We start from the raw sequence: 6,000 nt of genomic DNA on the forward strand, positions 1-6,000 counted from the left end.
GGTGTCAGAAAGGGTATACATATATGGAGAAAGTGAGCCCAGGGGACTTCCTGAGCTGAAACAGAAATGAGTATGGGGTCTTTAAAACTGCACTGCTCATCCGGATGGGACAAAGGCTGCTTAAGGCATCAAATTGGAGCCAACACCCATTTGCAGAACCAGAATCCCAGAACTGGTATCCCCATCAGCTCATCCTAGGGTCTGACTCATGTCCTCTAAAAACCCCACCGATTCTACTGGTTCACCCGTCAACCCATCAACCCATCAAGCATTCGTCAATGACCTGTGCACACAGCACCATCCCCAGCAAATGCTTACCCTCTTGCTGGAGAGATGAGGTAGATGGGTGTGCATGCACACCCACAAACAGCAAACCAGCATGGCGTATAACTCATGGGGGATAGAGTGAGGTGACACACACAAGGCACTGACTGAGCAAGCAGATGAAATCGGGAGGAGTCAGAAAAGGGAGGGGTCCACATGGGCTGGGGTGCTGGGGGAGGGGCACGCAGAGGGGTCGGGAAGGATGCAGTTTTGTGAATGGGAGAGCAAAGAGCCCCCAGTTGGATGGAATCACGGCGTGTGGCTCTGGTGCCACCAACACCACCCTTCCAACTCTACTCTGAGCATGACATGTTATTGCCATTGCCACAGCACCTGGCACAGAGCTGCCACACCTTGGTGCCCACCTTAATGAAGACGGGTGGTCAGGAGAGAGAAGAGTGGACAGGGAGACAGGATGCTCGGTGTTTCCCTCCCCTCTCTTCCCCACCTTCCATATGAGCCAAGCACTGTTCATAACAGTGAGCATGAGGCAAAACTGCTGACCTCATGGATCTTGCATGAACTCTGTCACCAATTCCAGCCTTCAGTTTTTCATCTGTAAAATGAGACTGCTTCTGTTACCAAACTCAGGTTCAGCTGCTTGTCCCTCAAGAATCCAATACTGAGAGACAAGTGCTGGGTAAAAGGAAAGATAGCTTTATTGAAGGAGACAGCAATCACAGGGAGAAGGGGTACTCATGTCCCAAAGGACCAACTCCCCCTTGTTGATCAGGGAGCAAGAGATTTTAAAGGGGAATTTCAGGGGTGCACAGGTGGGGCAGGGGCTATGTTCAGAACAGCACAGCCAGCTCTGACAGTCATCTTGAAATTGGTCATGCAATGGTCTGAATAGCATCATCTTTTTATTATTTTTTAATTAAAAATATTTTTAACATCTTTATTGGAGTATAATTGCTTTACAATGGTGTGTTAGTTTCTGCTTTATAACAAAGTGAATCAGTTATGCATACACATATGTCCCCATATCTCTTCCCTCTTGCGTCTCCCTCCGCCCCACCCTCCCTATCCCACCCCTCTTGGTGGTCACAAAGCACCGAGCTGATCTCCCTGTGCTATGCGACTGCTTCCCACTAGCTATTTTACATTTGGTAGTGTATGTATGTCCATGCCACTCTCTCACTTTGTCCTAGCTTACCCTTCCCCCTCCCTGTATCCTCAAGTCCATTCTCTAGTAGGTCTGTGTCTTTATTCCCGTCTTGCCCCTAGGTTCTTCATGACCATTTTTTTTTTTTAGATTCCATATATATGTGTTAACATATGGTATTTGTCTTTTTCTTTCTGACTTACTTCACTCTGTATGACAGACTCTAAGTCCATCCACCTCATTACAAATAACTCAATTTCGTTTCTTTTTATGGCTGAGTAATATTCCATTGTATATATGTGCCACATCTTTATCCATTCATCTGTTGATGGACACTTAGGTTGCTTCCATGTCCTGGCTCTTGTAAATAGAGCTGCAATGAACATTGTGGTACATGACTCTTTTTGAATTATGGTTTTCTCAGGGTATATGCCTGATAGTGGGATTGCTGGGTCATATGCTAGTTCTATTTGTAGTTTTTTAAGGAACCTCCATACTGTTCTCCATAGTGGCTATATCAATTTACATTCCCACCAACAGTGCAAGAGGGTTCCCTTTTCTCCACACCTTCTCCAGCATTTATTGTTTGTAGATTTTTTGATGATGGCCATTCTGTCTGGTGTGAGATGCTATCTCATTGTAGTTTTGACTTTGAGCAGCATCATCTTGATTGTTTTAAGTACAGCTAATCTTCAGTTCCAGGGTGGATTTGTTCCCATTTCCTTGAGGCCAGTTCTTGGAATTGTATAAGATGGAACAGCTTGTGTCATGACTATAGTCTGGTCATCATGTAGTTAACATTTTCCACCTGGTGGGTGTTTCAGTATCTACAAAATAGCTCAAAGGGTATGGCTCAGAATATTATCTATAGCCCATTAGGAGGAACTAAAGGTCCTTGACTTTGTTTAATCACTAAACTATTATTATCTTGTCTTCTTTGACTGTGTTCCTTTGCTTCTGCATTTTCTCACATCTCTGATTAAATTAATTCTTTGGCTAAAGTTTTTGTACGGACAAGATGCAGGCAGAGGTCATGGGGGTGGGGTCTGTCCTGGGAACACCCCATAGCTTCTTGCTCCATTATATTTCTGTCTCCAAATCTTTTAAATTCAATGGAGCTGACAGTTAGTTAAGCTGGGCTGGTCACAGCTGTGGAAGGAAATCACAGGACATGTCCTTTCCTGGGGATACACACCAGCATCACCACCACAACCATCACTGACATAGGAAAACATCAGAGCAGCCCCAGTTGCCTGAGGGGTAACCCACATGTTTCCAGGCTCTGGCTGGATTCTCTGCATCAGGTGGGGCCTCCTCAAATGCTCATGTCACACACATCTCTGCATCCTGGTGTCCCACACCCTCTCTTACTTTGCCCGAGGGCATAACAAGAAGGCCTGCACTGCCTGTGTGTTTAGGTGAGCTACTTCATGGTCGATTTCCCATCCATCAGCTCTGTTCCTTTGCTGGAGACTAAACACCAGAACAATTATTGTTTAATTTCAAGTGAAAGGAGCACTGAAGAAGACACGGTGTGACCTTTTCTGTGTATGTATCTACAGATAGAGATATATAGACATTGGAATTTATTTCCCCTGGGACAGAAGTGGCACCGTGCTGCCAGCTGGGTTTGTGTTTGGAGCTGTGTTTGTGTACAGTGTTATGTGTAATTTATTTCCCCAGGGAAGATCCGCTAAGATGGCATATCTGATTCCTGTAGAGGTTTCTTTTTTCTTTTTTTTAAAATAAACCAAGCCACCCCCTACCCTGAAAGGAAAATTGTCTCCTCCATCTAGTGGCCTTATTTGACTGGTGTCTCTGAGTTTCACAATGCCTTAGCAGAGGGCTCAGACTCTGGTCCCTGCAAATTCTCTGGGACCCCACATCACCTAACCTCTTTCTGTTGTGGTCATGGGTGGGAGTGGAGGGGAGGGGACTACAGGATGACTGAGGCTAAGGACACACAGTGCCAGACCAGCCCTGCCTTCTCTCCTCGGAGGCTCTGAGTGAGTTTCATGCCTTTGCTTATTCTTCTCTGGAACTAGCTTTAGCCTAGAGTTAGGAAGGGATGTCCTCGTGCTGCCTGCATCTCCCCCCAATCTGCTCCCCAACACCCCTCCACTTCCTCAGCCAGCGCCACCTAATGAGGCAGTTCTCAGGTAAATCCCCAGGTAAATAACTAAGAGCTCCAGCTCTCTGTGTTCCAGATCCTCCTCTGTGCCTGATCGCAGGGAGATTAGAAATATTTAGAAGGCATTATTTAATTAGCAAATGCAATGCTTACTTTAATATTGTAAATTCCGTAGGCACAAGCGCCTGCCCACCTGTTCCAGTTGCCATAACAACTTTAAATTTCATTTGTGATCTCTGCGGCTGTTTCCTCTTTGATTGTGTGTATCTGTGTGTTTTGTTGTCTGGGGGATTGTAGTTCCTTTCCCCATCCTCCTCTTCCCCTAAGCCCCTACCTTGATGCCTTCTATTTCACCTCATCCTCTTTGATGCCTCTCTTTTGTCCTCCATTTCCTTCAGGGTCTCCCTCCATCTCCTTCCCTCACTTTTGAGGTTTAGTGTAGAATTATCTTCTTCCATTGCTGGAACCTGTGAGCCAAGAGTTCTCAAAGGCTCTCTAGAGTGCTTTAGGGGAATGCGTGGCTCTTAATGTGCTGTGATTTCAGGGACCCTGGAAGGCCCTGAGAGCTCAGAGTATCAACCTGACCCAGTGTTACAAGGCCTGAAATGTCCCCATTGAAAATTTGTAAACCCTGGTCCCTGCCCCTAAGGGAATGGTGAATGCTTTTGAAGGGATTACACTGTCAATAGGCTCTTGTGAGGAAATAGTGATTGACCTGATGGGTGCTGATGGTTTTGGGGAGGAGCAGGACAGCACCCTGCTCCTGGAGGGACATCAGAGATGCAGGAAGAGAGCACAGACAAGAGGAATCTCTGAGGTCATGCACTCCCCTATGCATGCTTTTGTCCAGGAAAACTCTACCTCTTTTGTAGGCTGTACCATTTTTCCCTGAAATGCATCAGAGAATTCCCAGACCTGGAACTCAAGCAACCTGTGGGCCTGGGTGCAGGATGTTGGCTACCCTGGGCTTTCTGAGTCTCCTGGGTAAGGTTGACTGGACACGGCAGTGATGCAGGAGGCTTTTCTGCTGAAGGCCAGGAGGACCTGATTGCAGTGGCATCTGGAAAGCAACCTAAAAGGAGAGCGACCCCAGAAGTTGCCTCTACCAGGGGCAGAAGAGGTGGTCCACGAGGGAGCCCAGAATTTGAGCTAAACATGCAGAGTCCCAAGAGGATGTGTCTAGGAGGGAGACTGCAATTGGAGTCACCTGGGGGAATATCTTAAGTTGGGTTTCCCCCAAAGCAAATTCTGAGCCAAGAATTTGAGTGCAAGTTGCAAGTAGTTTCTTAAGAGTTTGATCCTAGGTAGCTCTGATGGGAGAGTGGGGGATGGAGGCAGGGCAGGGAAGAAAACCAATAAAGGGTATGCTGTTGAGCAGGTGACATCCTTGGGAAACTGTGACTCAGTCCCTGGGGAACTCTGGAAGACAGTACAAAACACGTTGGAGTGTTATCCCACCAGATGGGTAAGGACAATGAATATGAATCCTTCAACACCCCCAACTCTCTAGCATTGGTGGATACTGCTTCTGGGTGTGTTGATTCCCCAGCAGTTCTGGCGTGTTTGCAGGGAGAGCTGCTAGTGCAGTGAGATGCTGTCAGTGTGGACTGGAGCAGTAGTGCCTAGGGGATGGGGGCAGGGAAGAGACAGCATCTGCTCTGGTCCACTGCTGGTACTACCTACTCAGACCTGCTCCCGACCCAGTGAAGTTTACTATGTCCTCACTGCTGCTTCCAAATGGTGACTGATCATACTTTCTTAAAAATAAAAGACAACTGGAAGGTTAGGGAGACAAACTGAAGTTTTGCGGCTGCAGTTGGTTCTGAGGCAGTACTTGATTTTTATGGTATTGCTATTTCTACCACCAATTCTAAATTCTCATGCTCACCAGCATTTTTGCTGTTCTCTGCCTGTCTGGTGGGACAGACCAAGCCATTATCCCTGAGAGGCTGAGCCCCCGGGCCCTGGGCCTTTGTGAGGCCATTGGTGGCCACAATTGCCCATTCATGGTTATCAAAAGGCACCCCTCAGTGAATTGGCCGAGTTTCAGACATAATCTTTTCTGTCCCCCTTATAGCGGAAATCTTAACTCCTCATGATAATCAGCGTCAGTTTTCCCTGTCAGTTGGATAACTTCTTTCTTTGCCTGCTGCTCCGCTGGCACGAGGAACCCCAGTGGACAGGCAGCAGCCCTTACTTTAGGGCTAGAGGAAGCTCTGTTTGAGGTTTTCCCTTACCCTGGAGCCAGATTCTTCAGATCTCAAGGGTGCAGAGACATGATGCACAAATTCCTCAAGTGGGTCACTGGGAGGAATGGCGAGAAGGGCCACGGCTCTTGCCAGTCCTTGGTTTTCAGACCCATGTATTTTAGTTTTGGGTTACACAGCGCAATAAACCATTGGTTCCAACACAGAACCATAGCCATTGGCTCTAACAGTAT

This window comes from Monodon monoceros, unplaced genomic scaffold (genome assembly GCF_005190385.1).
Source record: "Monodon monoceros isolate NGI ecotype Baffin Bay Population unplaced genomic scaffold, NGI_Narwhal_1 Super_Scaffold_5, whole genome shotgun sequence".
NCBI classification, from domain to species: domain Eukaryota; kingdom Metazoa; phylum Chordata; class Mammalia; order Artiodactyla; family Monodontidae; genus Monodon; species Monodon monoceros.